The sequence below is a fragment of the Pelophylax lessonae genome, assembly GCF_965119305.1.
Source record: "Pelophylax lessonae genome assembly, chromosome: 3".
NCBI classification, from domain to species: Eukaryota; Metazoa; Chordata; class Amphibia; order Anura; family Ranidae; genus Pelophylax; species Pelophylax lessonae.
In genome coordinates this window covers 147019271-147040043 of record NC_138770.1, presented here as the reverse complement: position 1 = coordinate 147040043, position 20773 = coordinate 147019271, and positions in this window count along the sequence as shown.

The following is a 20773-nucleotide window of genomic DNA, read 5'->3' as shown; positions in this document are numbered from 1 at the left end:
AGATTCACCTGCAGTGAATATTTGGCGAATACTCCTTTATCCCTTGATAATGTTTTTTTGAACTAAACGGCCTCATGCACACAGGGCATTAGGCCCCTTTCACATGGGCTTTCCGATCAGCTCCGCCTGTCAGATTTCAGGGGGACCTGATCGGATGCTCCATGCACCTCTATGGGGCAGCGGATGTGAGAGGTGACATGTCTGCTGACACACTGTTTTTTTTTTTACGTGGGGTCCCCAAAATCCATACCAGACCCTTATCCGAGCATGCAGCCCAGCAGGTCAGGAAAGGGGAGGGGACGAGCGAGCAGCCCCACCCCCCTGGACCATAACAGGCCACGTGCCCTCAACATGGGGAGGTGGGTGCTTTGGGGCAGGGGGGCTAAATTAAAGAATTTAGATTAGGAGTTGTTTGGAATACTAAATAATTTCTCATTTACCAAAAAGGTGTTCATTTGTTTTTTTCACTTCTTGTAGGACTTCTCTACTCTTTTTCCAGGCTCTGGTAATGGTTTGGTTGCCAAAAAAAGGAAAGTGGAAAATTTTTGTTGAGTAGTATTCAAGCTGGGTATTGTTTCATGAAGAAGTTCTATCCTAGGTATTTTGTAATAATTTTGTAACAATAACATGAAAGAATGTATTTAGCAGGCAGAACATTCCCCACCAAAATGGCATCATTTTAGGACAAAACTACCATTAATCTAACACATTGACCTTACAGTATGTCCACAGCCTCTGAAGTATCTCTGTTGGGTTGGGTTCACTTCCTGTTCCATAGCTAAACAGGAAGTGAGAGGAAATCCACGCAAATTAATGGAATACCTTGGGAACCCCCAGCTTACCAGACCTAGTGTCCCCATTGAAAGATTTCCCCTCTATTAATTTTCTGGGGACAACCCAAAGTTTGGGATTTTCTTTCACTTTTACTTTCAATGATAATGGTAAACAGGACAAATAGAGAGGGTAAATCCCCAAACGGGGTCACAGAAAGGCAGGTGTTCTAATACCTCTTTACTCTGTCCAACACTAAAAACAAAGTTTTGTCTTTAGTTATACTTCAAGCTTTACATCCAATGAATCAGTCCATTTCAACCTTAATGATATACCACTGCCCATCACTCTGCTTCCCCAACAGGGGATCATTCTAAGGGTCTCACAACCATTACCCAGCTATCTCTGTAATGTTCAGTCCTACTTAAAGTGTAAGTCCACCCTAACGCTAAAATCCCTGCATCTATAGACCTCCACAATCTAACACTAACCTATCTAGCCCTGTAAAGAAGAAATCAGTATGCATACCTTTTTTGAAGCGAATCGGTCCTGTCCCCAGTGGCGAAAGCTCTGCAGAGGACCCTGCGGACAACAGCTGTGAAATGAATGGGTGGTGACGTCACCCATAGACCTAGTATGGGGCTTCCATTGCCGGATGTGTCCTCTGCACCCACCTCCACAGCGAAGCCGCAGCTGACAAAAGGTATGTATACTGATTTCTTCTTTACAGGGCTAGATAGGTTAGTGTTAGATTGTGGAGGTCTATAGATGCAGGGATTTTAGAGTTAGGGTGGACTAATACTTTAATAACTGTGTCATTAGTGATTACTGACTGCCCCACAAGTGCTTGGCCGAAAACCCTCTGGCCAGCTTTATTGCATGGCATCTCTGGATTAGATGACAGGACCCCTCATGCCCAAGAAAAGTCTCTAGTGGGTGTACTTTGCGAGCAGGGCTCTAATCCCCTATCCCCCCCCCCCACCACCACCACCAAATCAATAAATCACTTTTTTTTTTTCTAAAGCCGTGGAGTGTGAAACACACTCAAAAGACTTAACACCCGGTGCATAAAAAAGTGCACACACGCAAACGTGAGACACACAAAAAAGTGCACAAGGCGTACACATGGCCCTCCTCCGAAGAGGAAGGGCCCTGACCCTGACCCCCCGGGGCGCGAAGCTCCTGACAGGGACTGAGGTACTCACTTTGGTCCACCCAGCCGAAGCCGGGCAGACCCCATTCTTCAGGGGGACTGCCGAAACAGCCCACCCCGAGTACTAGGTGGGGCTCCCCCGAAGGGAGACCCCATGGGGGAGGGCGAACTAAGCCAGAAGGCCATATCCACCCCCTCCCAAGACTTTCAGGGCAGGCCCGAGGACCTACACCATACAAGTCGTGCAAGTGCTCAACCAAAAGGGACAAACGTGACACACATCAAAGAAAAACAGAGTGGGGAAAAGGGAAGTGGAGAAGTGCAGGGTAGTGCCAAAGTGCAGGACCTTGGCAGGCCCCCTGGCAGGCCCCCTGGCCAGGAATAAAATATTCCTCTGGTGCTGGCCAAAAGGCCCACCCCAAGAGGCAGGTGCTGAAAAAGTGTGATGGTGCAGTGACCAAGGTGCCACAAAAACTCAGGTGAGCTGCCCCTCACCAGTGAGATTGAGGCACCCCTGGGCTGCCACCCCAGTGGCACATACACCACGGGCTTTTTCGGTCTCAGCCCATACCAAATCAATAAATCACTACTGAATTCAAACAAGGAAACAGTATTTTTCATTTAAAATCAGCGACCATTAGGCATTAATAAGTGTCTCTTGAGACATCTATGTCCTTTCTAGTTATTGTGACTGCACCGTAAATGTCATTGTTCTCCAGAATGTTGTCAGTAGGATAAAATATTATAACAAATCTTGCTGTAAAGCACAGCATGGAGTCTTTGAGAGTCCTCTATGTCTCTATAACAATATTTTTTCCCCTGCAGTATCCGACATTGAAATATTTGATTAGGATAAAAAAGAAAAAAGTAATAATTCTAAGAGAAGTATTTTTGAACTTTCTCTTTGATGTATAGGGCATTAAGTTTGGATCTGAACAAACAGAACTTTCATCATTCTCTAAGCTAAGTTTGCTTGAAGATTCTTTTTAAACCATTTCTTGGAAGATGCATGATAACAGAGGGGGGCTGTGTGCCCTTTGAGTAAAGGGAATGCTTGAAAAAAAAAAGAGGGCAGAACATAGTGAACAGAGAAATAATAGATAGTTAACACATAATAGAAAATACTAATGCAAGGCTGGCAACAGGCTATACTTTAGTGCATTGTAATTCAAGTATGGCTGTTGTAAATTTACTGTATAAAGTTCCAAGTTTTTATTGATATACTTTCATTCTTTATAAAGAATACTGGAAGTCTGTATTGCTCTCTCTGAACTTTTACAGCTTATTTATCCTTCTGCTCCTTTGTTTCTCTGATGGATAAGAGACTTCCAGAAAGATCCACTGAAAAAGATGTTTATAACTCTTTTTCTTTGTAAGTTAGGAACTTTAATACTGCTAAATATGTGATAGTTGTCTCCTAAAGTGATATTAACCACTTTACCACCGGAGGATTTTACTGTCTTACAGGCCACTTTTTGCGATTCGGCACTGTGCGACTTTAACTGACAATTGCGGGGTCGTGCGACGCCGTACCCAAACTAAATCTACGTCCTTTTTTTCCCACAAACAGAGCTTTCTTTTGGTGGTATTTGATCACCTGGGCGATTTTTACTTTTTGCGCTATTAACAAAAAAAGAGCGTAAATTTTGAAAAAATAACAATATTTTTCACATTTTTTTTATATGAAATTCTCCCCCAAAAAAATGTAAAAATCGAATTTTTTTTTAATTTTTGGCCAATTTGTTTTCTGCTACCTATGTTTGGTAAAAAAAAAATCACAATAAGCGTATTTTGATTGGTTTGCGCAAAAGTTATTGCGTTTACTAACTAAGGGAAAGATTTCTGTCATTTTTGGTGTTTTTTTGAGTAATGGCGGCGATCTGCATTTTTTTTTGCGGGACTGTGACATTGCGGCGGACAGATCGGACCCTTGACTGTAATTTTTGACACTTTTGGGGGTACCAGTGACATTACTACAGTAATCAGTGCTATACATATGCACTGTTACTTTAAAAATGACACTGGCAGGGAAGGGGTTAATTTTATTGGAGAGGGAGGGGTTAATGTATGCCTGGTGCTTACTGACGTGTGTGGGGGGAGGTGACTGGGTGACACAGGGACAGATCGCAGGTCCAGCTATGCTGAACCCTGCAATCTGACCCTGTCTGTCACTTAGGAGATCCGCCCGCTTTGTTTACACAAGCGGGCGGATCTCCAGACTCGATTCCCCGACGATCGGGGAAGAGCAGCGGTGATCACCGCTGCTCCTCCCCTGGCTCGACTCCCGCTGTAACTGAATACAGCAGGAGCGAGCCTCCGGCAGCGCGCGCGCCGCCCACAAGGGGAGCAGTCCAGCGACGTAGGTCTACGTCGCTGGACGGGAACGAGCCACTTTGCCGCAGTACAGTCAATGTGACTGGTCGGCAAGTGGTTAAAGTCTTGTTTTTTTATGTTAAAAATAACAAACATGTTATATTTACCTGCTCTGTGCAGTTGGTTTTGTACAGGGCAGCCCAGATCCTCCTCTTCTGGGCGCTCTTTGCCCCTCCCTCCTGTTGAGTGCCCCCACAGCAAGCAGCATGCTAAGGGAGCACCCAAGCCGCAGATCCCTGTGTCCATTGAGACATGCAGCAGCGGCCCGGTCCCACCCCCTTTCTCTCCTCATTGGCTGACTGACTTTGTTTGAAAGCAGCAGGAGCCAGTGGTGCAGCGCTTCTGTCTCAGCCAAAGAGGAGGTGGGTCCCGCACAGCCAAGACACTCCAGCACAGCCCAGAGCAAAAAAATAAAAATAAAAAAATAAGGCGCAGGGCTGCATGACTATGTAGTCAGGGGAGTCTGGCAAGGTTAGGGTTAACAAATTATGGCAGCGGTCCCCTCACCCAATTACAGGTCTTTGCCGTACAGGGGGGTGGGGCCACAAGGAGGTCAAGCAGGAGGCAGCCCGATCTCCCGGGCATTCGGAGGAGACGCTCGTGGAGGAAGATTACCGCCAGCCCACCCTAATCCTGGAATTTGATGCTTCTTGTTTTTGTTTCCCGTTGGCGGTTGGGGTCTTTGGAGGCGTTTAAAATAATCTGCTGGCTTTATCAGTTTAGGGACCCATCTAAGGTATGGAGTCACCTGTAGAATGCCAGTTTATGGGGTTAACTGGTAGGTAAAATGGTGAGGTATCTGCTGAAGGTTTAGGTCGTCCCCGAGCCGGTGTGGTGCGGCTGGGGACCGGGTAAAATAATACGCAGATACAAAGGTTGATGATTGATACTTGGTGCCTCCAAAGATCGGCAACCTCGGGTTTTCAATTGTTACAGTATTAATTAAGGAATGTTGGTTTCTATTCTGTTTTTGGTTTTTAATAAACGGCCATGAAGGCCAATTATTTTACTCCAACAATTGTGTTTTGGTATTCTTTATTTAGAGTTGGGGTAAAGAGGAGTGGGAGCGGTTGGTGGGTTATAAGAAGCTTTAGATGACATCTGAGGTACGTTAGTCATGCAACATCGCTGGATCTAGATGGACCTTAGGTAAGTATTAGAGGTGCTGAGGGGGCTGCTGCACACAGAAGGTTTTTATCTTAATGCATAGAATGCATTAAGAAAAAAAACCTTCATCCTTTAAAACCATTTTAAAGCTGAGCTCCATGAATTATTTGTATTGCTTATTCACATTGGTCCAGCTTGGCACAATGTAAGTATGCAAATCTCTAATTCTGATTAAAAAATAAAAGAATGCAAATCTTATGTCTGATGAGATGATGACCTAGGGAGGCTGGAAATCTCTAGATGGTGATGCTAAAGTGATAGCTGCAATCCTCTGGGTCCTGCTTAGAATCTTTGCAAGTGGTTGCCCCACTGCACACTGAGCAAAGGAGGTCACTTGCTCAGAACTGATGCCATTCATAGAATGCCTTGTATTTTTTTCCAAACAATACAGGGCATATGATTGGATGAAGTGGAGAGGAGGTGCTGTGATGTCACAATTGGGCAGGGCCAAACAAGTAATCCCCTGTGATTAGTGTGTGGTAGGGCAGCTGCTCCCATGGAACCTAAGCAGGATCCAGAAGATTATAGCTATTACTATAGCAGCACTATAGCACTGACTGCTGCGGTGATTTTCAGCTTCCCCAGTGGCCCATTGGGTATGAGATAAGGACACTTACACTGTGCCAAGCTGGATCAATGTAAGTAAGCAATACAAAAAATTCCTGGAGTCAAGCTTTACGGGATTAAGGTATATGTAAAGCCATTACTTCCTGTCTTGGGGGCAACAGGAAATTAATAAAAACCTCCCCAAACTTAGGGGAATTCCCATCTTAGAGAGTTGTTACTAGAACATTTGTTCCCATTGGAATATTTTTTCCCAATTCTTGTTCTCATGACAACTCTAAATTTTCAGATTTCATCTTACTTTGTGTTTTGATGACAATCAGGGCTGCTGATAAGGCAGTGCAGCAAGCCTTCCTGTACTGGGCCCAGGCCCCATCAGTTTAAAAGGGGTACCCGCACACCTGCAAGCAGGAAGGCTGGCTATACTGTCTTATTGTAGACACCAATCCTCTTCTGCCTCCCCCTTGGTCCTTGCACATGTGCCCCTTTCATCTTTTGTCCAAGCCCTCTGTGTGTCCCTTTCCCCCGCAGAGCTTCTGGCTTCCCTCCTCTTCTCTCCTGCCGGCAGCTGCTATAGGCACACAGTGGGAGGGATGGAGAGCAGTGGAAGGGGCTCGTAAATATGTAATTTACTGGCTCCTTCCTTTCCTGATTGAACACAATGAGCAATCAATACCAATCACTCCTGTGTCTATTCATCACTGAAGCATAGTAAACTCAGTTTATGAATGAGCAGGAAGCCTCAAAGCGCTTACTATTCATTCATCTATGCAGCTGTGGCTGTGAAAAAAGTGACTGATAAATCTATATCCTCCGTCACTTTCCAGCCAGGGCCCTGTGATTTCTAACAGTAGCCTTGGGGACAATGGTCAGCAGTGGGTAAATCTCTCCAGCAGGAACACAGACCATAATAAAAGATTAGCAGAGGGTCTAAACCTTACTTATTCCAAAACTAAAAAAAAAAAGTTTGCCTTTACAACATGTTGACTTTGATTATAATTCCTTTAAAAAATCAGGGTGCTATTGGGGCAGAAAGGAAATTATTTATGCATATACTTACTACCACTAGAAAAGTCTTCACATGAAACTGGAATTGAGTCTTTGTATATCCTACGGAGTCGAAAAACGGAATAATGAGCATTAGGTTAGTGAAAAACATAGCATTTCCTAATGATAACCATGCTACTTTTTTGGAAATGTGAATGCCTTTGATTAGTCACACCTAAGCACAGGGCCTGGACCTCTCTTTATTATTTGATCTGTAAGTCTAAGATCCATGTGCACAGAATCTAGCCGTGCTTTGACAGAAATTGCCACTCTGCCGCCTCACTGTTTAATGAGCTGCCAGGATGGTGAGGTGGCTTTTACAAAGCAGACAAAGATACATTTAGTGGCAAAAGGTTAAAGAAAAACTAAAAGCATTTTTTTCTAATTTTTGGATAGAGTAAGCATTATAACACCTGTCAAGTTTGTCCCATTGGGGTGTAATCTCTTCACTTCCTGCCCCATAGCCAAAACAGGAAGTGAGAGGAAATTCCTTCAAAATGAAGAAATCCTTGGTTGTCTGCAAGATCACCAGAATGTCTACATTGGAAGATTTTCCCTCTCTCCTTGTTCTGGTGACAACCCAAAATTTGGGATCTTCTTTCAATCTCATTCTTGATATTAAAGCAGTATTAATCCCAAAATCAATCATGTATTATAATGAAGCTTACCAATTCTTAAAGCGGTAGTATACTCTAATGAAAAAAAAACCCCTGCAAGACAAAGGCATAATGAGCTAGTATGCATCGCATACTAGCTCATTATGAAAAACGTACCTTAGAACGAAGCCCCGACACGGACCCCCGGACACCGCTGTGGGAGCGGACATGATCCCTCGGTGTCTCTTCCGGGTCCGGCGGCTCCGGCGCTGTGAGTGGCCGAAGCCGCGATGACGTCACTCCCGCGCATGCGAGCGGGAGAAATTTTCTGGCAATTATCGGCAAGGAACTCTGAAGGTCCGCCGGACCTTCAGAGCGCATGCGCCATACTCGTCAGCGGCTGCATGCAGTGGTAATATCTCCTAAACCGTGCAGGTTTAGGAGATATTAATTGTACCTACAGGTAAGCCTTATTATAGGCTTACCTGTAGTTAAAAGTCAAAAAAAGCAGTACACTACCGCTTTAAGTGTGATGGCTGCAATCATTTTCTTTTTTACTTTCTTCTATTTTCATCTGGTAATCCAGGCAGCAAGTCTGTTGTTTTTCAAAAGCACAAGCTCTCCAGCAGAATGTATGAGTTTACATGGATGAGACAAACCATATAACACTGGCAATGGTAACTAAAATAATCAGCTTTTCTTTATGCATGCTTATCCCAAAAGGAAACAAACTGCTTGCTGTAACTGATTATAAAGTGTAAGCTGGAGTTTGGCTTTAATTTGTTAGTGTATTTAAATATGCTAAAACATTTATCACTGCCCCCCCCTCAGACTGACAATACTGCTGTCTGTTTGGCCTCATGTGCTCCTTCATACAGAGTGGTGTCTGTATAATACAGGCGGTGTGTTACTGGCCAGATCACTGGGTGAAAACAGAGGGGGAAAAGCCAAAGAAAAGAAAATGAATGCAGCCACCACATCTAATGATTGGTAAGCTGCAAAATATTACATTTTTGGTTTCGGGTTTTAGTACTGGACACAGACAGCAGTATAAACATAACATGTTTTCGAATGCCACTTCATTCTATTCAAATAAAAAAAAAAGGTTTTACCTTTAGTTATAATGACTAAGAAAAAAAAAACTCCTTTTTCTTTGAGGGTGCAGGGTACTAGCATTTGCTTTGGATGCCACAGAACTAATTGTTCGACTTACTGCACTGCTGTAAATGTAAAATAGACTTTTGCTTTACATTTTAAAGGAGTTGTAAATTCAGAAGGTTTTTTTTTTATCTTACATAGTTTCATAGTAGGTGAGGTTGAATAAAGACAATAGTCCATCCAGTTCAACCTGTGTAGGTGTGTGTGACTGTAATCATCTAACATAGCCTTTAATCTCCTGATCCTTGAGATGTAAGTCTAAGAGTCTTTTGAAAGTCACCATACTACCCGCAGAAACCACCTCTTGTGGTAGACAATTCCACAATCTTGTAGCCCTAACAATAAAGAACCCCCCACGTTGCCTGAGGTTAAAACGCTTCTCCTCTAATCGCATTGTATGTCCTCGAGTCCTCATGCAATTCCTTCGAATGAACAGCTTTTTTTCTAAGCTGAGATCCCCATTAAGATATTTATAAATTGCTATCATGCCCCCCCTCAGACGTCTCTTCTCCAGGGAGAATAAATCGAGCGATTGCAGCCGCTCTTCATAGTTAAGGTCCTCCAACCCCCTAATCAGTTTAGTTGCCCTTCTCTGGACTTTTTCCAGCTCCAACACATCCCTCCTGAGGACTGGCGACCAGAACTGGACAGAATACTCCAGATGCGGTCGGACCAGAGTTTTATAAAGTGGAAGGATTATAGTCTTATCTCTGGAATACATCCCTTTCTTTATGCATGCTAATATTCTGTTGGCTTTGGAAGCTGCCGCTTGACATTGCATGCTGTTGCCTAATCTATCATCAACCAAGACTCCCAGATCCTTCTCCATTTTTGATTCCCCCAAGGGTTCCCCTCCTAACGTGTATTGTGCTTTTATGTTTTTAGTCCCCAAGTGCAAAACCTTACACTTCTCCACGTTAAACCTCATTTGCCATGTCGTTGCCCACTCCGTAATTTTGTCCAGGTCATTCTGTAGGATATCTGCTTCATGCTGTGTAGTTATTGCCCTGGCCAATTTTGTGTCATCTGCAAAAACTGATAACGAACTACTGATCCCGTCCTCAATGCTGTTTATGAATAAATTGAACAAGGTTGGTCCCAAGACTGAGCCTTGGGGGACCCCGCTTACTACCTCAGACCAGTCTGAGTATGCGCTGTTTATTACCACCCTTTGGACACGGCCTTTTAGCCAGTTCCGTATCCAAGAGCAAACCCTGCTGTCGATACCTGCAGACCTTATTTGCATAAGATAAAAAGTCTTCTGTGTGCAGCAGCCCCCCCCCCCAATAATTACCTGAGGTCCCTCTCTGTCCAGCGATGTCCACGAGTGTCTAAGCCGCCTGAGATTCTCTATCCTGATTGACTGAGAAACAGCAGCGGCGCCATTGGCTGCCACTGCTTTCAATCAAAGTCGGCTAGCAAATCAGGAAAGAGAAGGGGCGGGGCTCCATGTCTTAACTGACACAGGGAGCTGTGATTCGGCTCAGGTACGCCCATAGCAAGCTGCTTGCTGTGGGAGCACTCACCTGGGGGGAGGGGCAAGGATCACAGAAGAGGGACCAGAGAAGAGGAGGATCCGGGCTGCTCTGTGCAAATCCACTGCAACAGAGCAGGTAAGTATAACATTACAATAAAAACATGTTATTTTTTAGGGAATAAAATAAGACTTTACAATTGCTTTAAGTCTGTTTTACCCTTATATGTCTTGTTGTTATTGAATACAATGGACATATAAGTCTATTATTTCTGTTCCTTTTCTTGCTAAAGTGTAGAGAGTTAAAAAAGACTACTATTTATTCCAATTACATATTGTCATGGTCCTACCTTGCCTTCCTGTTAGCAGCCATCCTGGACTCTGTTTGCATCATCACTTGCCTGCTGCCTAGGCGTTGCTCAGTGATGATGTTGCACACCTGACTATATATATCACCTGTTGTCTTGCAGTCCTTTGCCCTTGTGTTTGTGCTCAAAGGTGCATTACTGCTAGCAGTCTTCCATTCTCTGTGTACCTCCGTGCATGACCTGGCTTGGCTGACAACTTTCCTGGCTCTCAATTCCGCATTGGCAGATGACCCAGCATCGGCAGATTACCCACCTCTGGACTCGACCCCGGCTTGGATGACTACTCACTTCTAGACTCAATCCTAGCTTGGATGACTACCCGCTCTGGACTTGACCCTGGCTGTTCCTGATTTCGCTCCTCACTCTTGCTGTGCGTTTATTGTTGTTGTTCTAATAAACTGCTTTGTTTTACTTGCATCTTTGTGTGGTCTGGTTTCCTGGCACACTGACACATATTCATTATACCTGTAAATACTCCCTTACATTTTTAAAGAATTCCAAACCTGTTTTTTTACTAAACTTCCATAATATCCTGTATATTAGCAACTGGGAGAACAAGAGACACAACTGTCAATCAGACTTTACTACATTGTACAGTGCTGGGATTAAAAAAATAAATAAATAAAATTAAGCTTGCTGATTGGCTTTATTTCGAAATGTCAGTCCACACCTGCTCCATCACAGTTGCTAGTTTCATTCCAGAATCCTGGTTTTGAATTTGATACAATCTACCGGTCTGTCTGTCCACCTGCATGGTGATTTATGTGGCCAGTCTCTGGGTGGAGACTAAACCTGATTTAAGCCAACCAAGCCTGCAGTCTCATGCTTGTGATATTGCGTTTGTAATACATGCTTCAGGCTCTCTGTTGTCTGCCCTGCCTGCTAGTTTGGATTCCCTCAATGACGACCTTGACTATGGATTTGATCCTGACTCTTCTGAACCTTGCCTGCCTTGTACCTGGACTGTCATTAAACCACTTTGCCTGTCTGGCAACCGCAAGTACCTGTTTGTGTCACGGAGCTTACCTTTTTTGGAGTCTGTAACGCAGAGATGTACGCTCACCCTTGCAGATATCCACAGTCCAAGGTGACCAGGTAAGAAAGCCACCCGGGCTGTGAATCTGTGCACGGGGGCTTGGCAGGGAAGGTGCTCCAATAAGCAGGACCGGCAGGAATACAATGGGAAGGGGAGTCCAGGAATAACTGTAGAAAAATCCAAAATTAGGACCGCACTCAGGGTGATATGATGAAATCAATAAATTCTTTTATTCCTCGTAAATGAAGCAAACAGACAGTGCACAAACAGACGTGTAGGGTTGACGCGTTTCACGATGCTGTAGATCGCTTACTCATAACCACACAATGGGATTGTAGGAGTCGGCAAACATTTGTAGATGAACAAACAGATGGAAATGAAGTAGTGCAATCACACACATCTTAAACCAATTATATTAATGAAAGACAATTGTATTAACTGGAATACAGAATTAACTGTAGTCACTGGATGACACGAGTCCGGATAAGGATCAGGAGATCAGAGGAAGATAAGGTCGCAGGAACAACATGGAGCAAAGGTAAGGATGGAAGCCGGAGTCAGTCTGGAACACACGCTCAGGAAACAGGAACACGGGAACAAAGTCTGTCAAACAGGAACAAAGATCAGCAACGAACTGACACTGCTCTAAACGAGAGACAGTGTTTAATAGCTTGCTTAATTGAGCAATTAGCTTCAGGTGGACAATGAGAGACAAGAGTATACTCAGGTGAAGTCCAGCCCCCTAGTGCTGCAGGCAATACCAGATTAACAAGACTGGATCCATATGAGCTGAAGTGTGGCTCAGAGGCAGGATAACAGGACAGAATGTCAGAGTACACAGGTTCAAATCCCATGTCAGGTACTCAACAGAGACCACGCCTGGCTGTCTGTAAGCCATGGCGAGAACCGTCACAGTTTGCTGTGTTCAGTTCGTGCCTACCTTGGCCTGGTAGCCAGGCACTATAGCATTGTGTAAAAGACCTGGGGGCAACTGAGTTCTGGTAGGCCTACTTTCATTAAGGGAAAGGGGGCTGCTATAGGTGTGAAACAGAGAAGCCAGCTATGGTGCCTGATCACCTGCATTAGGGGTAAGCTTGACAAGAATAATGGCAGACATGGGCCAGTGACTAAGCCAGTCTGGAGGGAGCAGCAACAAACCTCAACTTTTACAAACTGTGATATCTTGTTTCCGCTTTGCCCTCTTTGGACATTCATACGATACAAGGGGAGGGATTTCTACAAAGGATCATCATCATGTATACCTGGGCAGTATGACAACTTAATTCAGCACTACTGATTGGAGGAGATAGAGCAGGTGGGCTCATTAGTGAGCTGTTCATTTATTGCAATACAACCATAGTCCAAATCAAGCGGTATTGCTTTTTATGCAGTGCAGAAAATTACTTGATCAAGAACTGGCCATGGCTTCTGCCAAGCTTGTCTGAATTTGTAAACCAGATTTACAAATTTTTGTCTCACAGTATAAAAATATGTGTAATCCTATTTTTGTGGATGCGATCATATGTGATAGCTAGTGTTGGGCAAGATGTTCGGGCCGAGCATCAGTTTTGCCCTGAATGGCGCCCATTTGGGTGTTTGCAGAACACCCGAATTTGTAAGCCACTCGGCGGGATGTTCTCCTGCCGAGCGCCCCACAATGCACTGCACAGCCCTGATTGGCTGACGCAATGCACCTGACCGCTCATAGTCCAACCCCGCACAATAAAAAGTATCTTCCCATGGAACCTTTTGCAGCGTGAAGTGGGAGATAGTACAGGGCTCTGCAAGCTAGTCAGTGTCAGTGTAGTGTTAGTGTAGTGTCAGTGTAGTGCAGTGTTTTTTTGTGTTGTTTTTTGTCTCTGTATCCTTTTTTTTTGTTCTCCTGCCCCTTTTTTAAATTGTCAGCCGCAGTTTGTTTTACCGTGACAATGGTGTTCCCCCTTTTTTGTTATTATTTATTTTTATTTTTTTTCATTTGTGTCAGTGGCAGTCCCAAACTGTACACAATTTATAGTGCACCAAGCACAACATTCCTTTTTTTTTGTAGCTGCATCCTTTTTTTTTTTTTATTATTGTTGTTGTTCCCCTGCCCTCTTTTTTAAAATTGTCAGCTGCTGTTTGTTTTACTGCAATGCTGGTGTTCCCACCTTTTTTAAATTTGTTTGCTTTTTTTAGTTTTCTAATTTGTGTCAACAGCAGTCCTCAGTACCTCAAAGATCAAGAATTTCAAAAATGATATATAAAGTGTAAGAGGATACCATAAAATATATGCAAAGCCCTCACACACCATAGACACTAAGGCAATAAACAAAACAGCTCCAAGAAATTATAATAATAATAGTCCTTATTAAAAGTGACAAATTATATGGTGTCCATAGAAATCAATCCTGTGTACGCCTATGCTGGGTGTAAATATACACCATGCAGGGATGTAAATCCAAAAGGAGCCCAGGGACCAATCCAGATAGAGTAGTGCTTGGAGAGGGAATCGAGGGACCACCGCTGTGCTTGGAGGTTGTGTGTCAGGAAAACTCACCAGAAAGGGTGGATCCCCTCCTACCCTACGAAAGGGGAATCATTCAGGCTCAGGGGAAGCTTTTTAATCCTCCCAGTGTAATCCACGGTGCTGTTGGTCCTCCCGCAGTTTCTGATTGTGGGTTCTCCTGTGTGTCCCTGTGTGTAGACTCTGTGGGTATCAGATGTCAAAAAATAGGAAGCCTCATAGTGAAGTCCATTAAAAATGTTTATTAAATATATATGGGTCAGTCATAAAAAACTTGCATGCATAGGAGACGGACCAAATAAAAAACAATAAAATCAAATGGAAACTAACATGGATGGTGCACCCTATCGGTATGCACTGAGGTAGAGGAGGTGTGGGAACGCCGGCTTCTGCGTGTGTTCCAAGACAGTCCTTCCAAACTACCGGTCACGTGTCCTACGTGCTTTCCAAAATGACGCGTTTCATCATCAATGTATGACATCCAAGATCTGAGGACGCATCAAATACCAAATTTCATTAAATAAAGTGCAGTGAATCACCCATTCCAATTATCTAATAAATTTGTGTAATAGGCCCCCCATCATATCTGCGAAGCCAACAAAGAGAGGCAGACATTCCCATGCTATGAGGGGGCCCACAGCGTCTGTGTCCACAGGCAAAGGTGGACGTGGTCCGTCCTAAGGCAGGGCACGTTTGTCTCTTTTTACTGATGTTGGCCATGCTACCCAGCCATAGCATGCAGAGGAGGTGGTGGACTGGCTTACTAAACCATCCTCATTCTCCTCATCCTCTGTTACCCAGGCTGACACTAGTTCGTAGTCCACTGCAGCTGCCAGAGCGGATTATTCTGCCTCCTTGTCTACAGCTATTGCTGCCATAGCCCCAGCATCATGCATGGAGGAGTCAGCTGAATTATTTGAGCACAGCATCAGCCACTTGCTTCTTGAGGATACACAGATGATTTTGGTTCTGAGGTTAAGGAAGGGAGTAACATGAACCTACAGAGAGGGGAGAATAGCGTATTGCCAAGTTGGCTCAAGTGATGAGGATGGAGAGAATGATGATGATGATGAGGTCACTGACTCTACTTGGGTGCCAGATAGAGCAGAAGAGGAAGAGGAAATTGTGGGGGAGGCACAACCCTAAGGAGGCAGGATGTCCTCCAGAGGCAGCCATGATGGAACAGTAGGGAGCAGCCAATCTTATTCTATAAGATTGTAGATCTCTTATCTCCCAAACCCACTTCCCAGAGCTCAGCTGTGTGACATAATTTTTAAGAGCAATTCTGCATTTGCTAAGGATAACTGTGAAGGGTTATGGTGTCAAGGCACCACCAACACCCAAGGCCCAATTTTTTCCCACACCTGTTACTTCTATTCAAGGTCTGCGAAAGAGTCACCAGACTGTATCTATAAAAAATCATTAATCTTGGCCTGATAATTTGGCTTCTTCACATAAGGCTTGTGGTGCAAAATGTTGTTATTTCAATCCAAAGTCTGCCACAGAGGCACCAGAATTTATCCAAAAAAACTCTAATCATGTTTTGAGTGAACTAAAATGTGGCCTCATCATACAGACTGGCTCCCCAAGTCGTTGTTTACAAAATAAGAAAAGATTGCAGGGAAAATCAATTTAAATGTTTTTTTTTCTTTATATATGTCAGTTTTGCTGCAGCAGGTTTTTTACACGGTACAGATGGGCCATTTTACAGGCAGACTAAGGGGACCCCCTGGGCACTATATTTAAAGGAATTTTTAATTTTTATTGCTTCACTTTAAACATCATTAAACCACTGCTCATTTAAAAACAATACTTTTAAAAATATTTTTTGCATTGATACATGTCGACCAGGACAGTACCATGTCCCCATACCCTTTTTATGGCCAATAACTTGGATATAAGTCTTACAAATTGGGACTTTTGATTTTTCGAGTTCTGGTCCCACAGACTTTAATAGGGTTCTTTGTTCTGGTCAGAACTTTTTCCCTGTTGTGGAGTTCTGGTGTAGAACAGAGCGCAGGGGTGTTCTTTCCATCACTAGTAATGGACTTCACCATGCAGTAGTATACATCCCCCACGCCCTAGCACCAGGGTAACAAGGTTCCTGAGCCTTTGCTAGATGGGAGTTATATCTACTTTGTAATGCTCTTGACCCTTTACTGCCTCCACCTAAAGGGGTCTTGAAGAGACATGAGGGACACCCTTTAGGAAAACCTTGTGCCTCACACTTAGATTCTCTTAAAGGGGGATACAGGTCCAGTTTAACTTGAGTGCAGTTTAACTTTTTAATTCATTTTGGTAGATAGAAATGTAGGACAGTAAGAGATGTAAAGCCAGATATCTTTCTGGGGTTCTAGAATAGGTCTTCAGCTATTTTGTCAAAGCCACGTATACTAATACATCCAGCAGGTGAGCAGAGCTGGAAGCTCAAATGTAAAAATTGTAATTGGGCAAGAGAATCAGCTACTACATTTACTTAAAGGAGAAAAAAAAATACTTTTTGTTGGATGTATATTTTACGATGTATGCCACAGGTACCTTAAGACAATGTAGACCTAAATCTATCCTGCATTTAATAAATACATTTGAAAGATACTTCCAAAGAATCTAACAACACTGTGTTTAGTAATAGAATTTAGAACAATACTGTAAGTGTGCTGTGTGAATATATGGCACATCATTGCATCGTTTTTACAACAAGCCATATAGAAGACAATGATGTCACCCTCTGCCCTCTGACCCTCTTAATGCATTATGTAGCTCTTCTGGAATTACAAACATTTGCACAGGCTGGTGTGATGGGGGTGTCATGGATGTGGAAACTCAAGACTTACAACCTAAAATGCTTGTGTATTCCGTGACTTCTGTTGCATAGATCTGATTGTCTTTAACAATAAAAAAAAAAACACTAAAATATGACAGCGCCTTGTAGTATTGAGAGAAAAAAAAAATGTAATTGTCGGTTTGGAGCCGTGATAATCCATTTGCCTTGTAGCTGATGGTTTATGCTTAGCAACAGTAGATGACATTTTTGTTTCCTGAAAGGCTAGCTTGTTACTCTGATGCTCATGATTCTAATACAATGATATTGCAAGGGAAGCCATACATGATAACATCACTTGGCTCAATACGATTTATTCAGTCATACCGACAATGCAATTACCACCTGTAGACTGCCCCTCTCTGACATGTTTCACCCATACGGGCTTAATCCCAGAGATGGGAAGGTCCGTAGGAGAGGTGCTTACATGCTATGATTGATTGATTGATTGAACTATCCAGTAGGGCAACTAACTAAAATCAGAACAGGTTGATCCTTGAACATTAAAGGTATACATAATGTACAAACACATGTAATATACAGATCCAAATACAAAATTACTTTTTACTCTGTAGCACCCTACAAGGTAGGTGCTAGGCAAAAGTATAGTGGGCCTTGGCTGCCTAACAGCTGGGCTGTCATGTCTCCCAGGTGTTGCTATTGAGAATGGGGAGTCTCCCCACTGGCTCCATGAGAGGGCTCTCATTGGGCAGTGGAGGAAACCCAATCAGTGGCACATTTAGGGTTGTATCTACCCCAGAAAGGCAGATTCTGCCACACAGGATTCTGGGAGTGGGTATAAGTTTGAGGGGAGCGCATGAAATAGCGTCTTTTGGTGGGAAGCAGAGTCACAGGAGGGAGAGTACGGCTGTCTCTCCTCCTGTCACAAGGATTGGGTGTCCCGGGCGGCTTGCCTGAGGGAACAGAGAGCTGGGCTGAGCTGAGCTGCAGAGAGGATCCTGCAAAGAGTGTGCCGAGGACCAGCGGAGTAGAGGGGGTCCAGTTTCAGGAAAGGATTCCAAGTTTGTGAGTACTGCCACTGCCCCTGGGGGTCTGCCTAGCAAGAGGGGACCGCTCCGGTAAAGGTCCAAGGGATCCAGGAACCAGCTAGCAGTAAAGGGGGTGCATAGTGAGAGGACCTTTAAAGCGGAGTTCCGGGCACAGATGTCATTTTTTAATAAACATACCCCCAGGACAGTCAGGGCTAGCACATTCCACAATGGCTAGCCTCTGATCTGTCCCGGTTCGCACTTACCTTTTAGAAGAAATACTTACTTAGAAAATTTCTTCCACAGCGTTTCCATCTCTCTTGTGGGCAGCTGAAGCTGGCGCGGTCCTCTTCTGTGTCTTCTTCCGCGTCTTCTTGTCCCAGAATGCGCCGCACCGCCCCCTCTCGTCACTTCCGGCGCGGCGCCGCATTCCTCCACAGCTTCTGGGCATGCCCAGAAGCTGTTTAGCAGGGGAATGCGGCGTCGCCCGGAAATGACGAGCGGGGCCGGTGCCGTCGCATTGATTCCTGGGAGCTGTGACGTTCAGCTCCCAGGAATCATAGCGAGGCAGGAAGTGACGGGGTGAGCCGCGGCTCCGAGGGAGGAAGTACTCTGAGGTGAGTATCTTCGATCTTCAATTGCAAGGTAAGTAAACAAAAAAAAAAAAATTAACTATCCAATTCCTTTTCAGGTGAGGCATACCTAGCGGAGGGGCACAAAAAAAAATTTCGTTTTTGTGCCCGGAACTCTTTAAGTGTCAGAGGGGGTGCCTAGTGAAAGGACGCTGAAGTGTCAGAGGGGGTGCCTAGTGAGAGGACCCTGAAGTGTCAGAGGGGGTGCCTAGTGAGAGGACCCTGAAGTTTCAGAGTGGGTGCCTAGTGAGAGGACCCCGAAGTGTAAAGGGGGCACCAGCTGTTGGGCCCTGAAGAGTTAAAGTGTACAGCGTGCAGTGTACAGAGTTGCAGCAGCACCAGCAGTTGCAAGGAGCTACCTCAGTCAGTGAAGGACTGGAGGGAGTTGTTCACAGGACTTTTGAGCTAAACAGAGTGTCAAGAGTCAAGTCTTACTACAGTCTAGGATCTTTTGAGATAACCAGAGTGTTAAAAGCCAAGTTCTAACACAGTTCAGCAAGACAGCATTTTTCTAACGCCAGTAAGCGTTGGTCGGCATCCAGCTGGCGTCAAGACATCGCTAACAGGCATTTTTTCTACAAAGTGTCCCAGTTTTACCTAGTTGAGCCAGAGGAGTATCCCACTCATTCCCTTCTCCCATCCCCATTATAAAATAAACAAAACAAACCAAAAATGCCAGAATGGTCATTGTCTCCAATCTCACACTTGGGCATTCAGCTTAAATTGGCTGAAGGTGTCACTGGTAACAATGGCAGACCCACATCAGGCCCAATGCCTGGAAAACCTGCTAAAACTCGTTACATACATCCCTATATACCCCATCTTACCTTTTATGCTCTCTATTTTTAAGAAGGGTTTACTCCCTTAATGACCAGGCAATTTTTTTGCAATACAGCACTGCGTTGATTTAACTGACAATTGCGCTCCCGTGCGACGCTGTACCCAAATAAAATTGATGTCTATTTTTCAAAAACAAAAAACAATAATTTTTACTTACTTCTATAAAAAATTCCCAATAAAAAATTTTTAAAAAATCGAATTTTTTCATCATTTTAGGGCAATATGTATTCTGCTACATATTCTTGGTAACAAAAATCCTAATAAGTGTATTTTGATTGGTTTGCACAAAAGTTATAGCATCTACAATCTATGGGATAGATTTATTGCATTTTTATTTTTTTGTATTGTTTTTACTATTAATGGCGGCGATCAGCGATTTTTAGCGGGACTGCGACATTGCGGCGGACAAATCTGACACTAAGTGACACTTTTTTGGGACCAGTGACACCAATACAGTGATCAGTGCTAAAAATAATTCACTGTTACTGTATAAAGGACACTGGCAGGGAACGGTGATCAAGGGGTTGATTGTGCTCCTAGGGAATGCTTTCTAACTGTGTGGGGGATGGATGTGCTAGAGGAAAAGAGAGATCTGTGTTTCAGCCTAGCTGAAACACAGATCTCACACTTCCTCTGTGACAGAACAGCCGTTTGCCTTGTTTACATAGGCAGACAGTCATTCTGTCATTCTCCTGAACGAGCGCGGGTGGCCGGCAGCAATCGTGGCGGCCAGACCCGCTGATTGGCTCCCGCTGTGTCTAATCACAGCGGGAGCAGCGTTCTGGCGGCGCCTGCATGCCCTCAAGAGCCCCTACACAAAATCATGTACCTATACAGTATATATGCGGTGGGTGGTCCAGAAGTGGTTAAGCCATCCATCTACTTCTACCACAGTTATACCAAACCAACTTTTTATTATTAAATGTATTGATAAAAACAACTTATGCACTAAAATATAAGCATAATATTTTGAGGGGCGGGGTACGGAGAAAAAAGATAGGAAAAGGGAGAAATGGGGGGGGGGGCTGGGTGAGGGGAGATTGGATGAGGGTAGTTAGGGGGATGAGGGGGTGGGGAGTGTAGACCCTATCACCGTGAATAAGTTGGTCAAAAACAGATTTTTTTTAGATTTGGTGTGCTAGATCTATAACTGCCTCAACCAATATACAGTATATTAAATCATTGTTTAGCACTAAAAATCTAAAGTAGATTGTCCAGTCAAAAATTGCCCAGTAGATTGCCCAGTTTCTGTTCTGGTGATGCCAATGCAACCAATGGAGG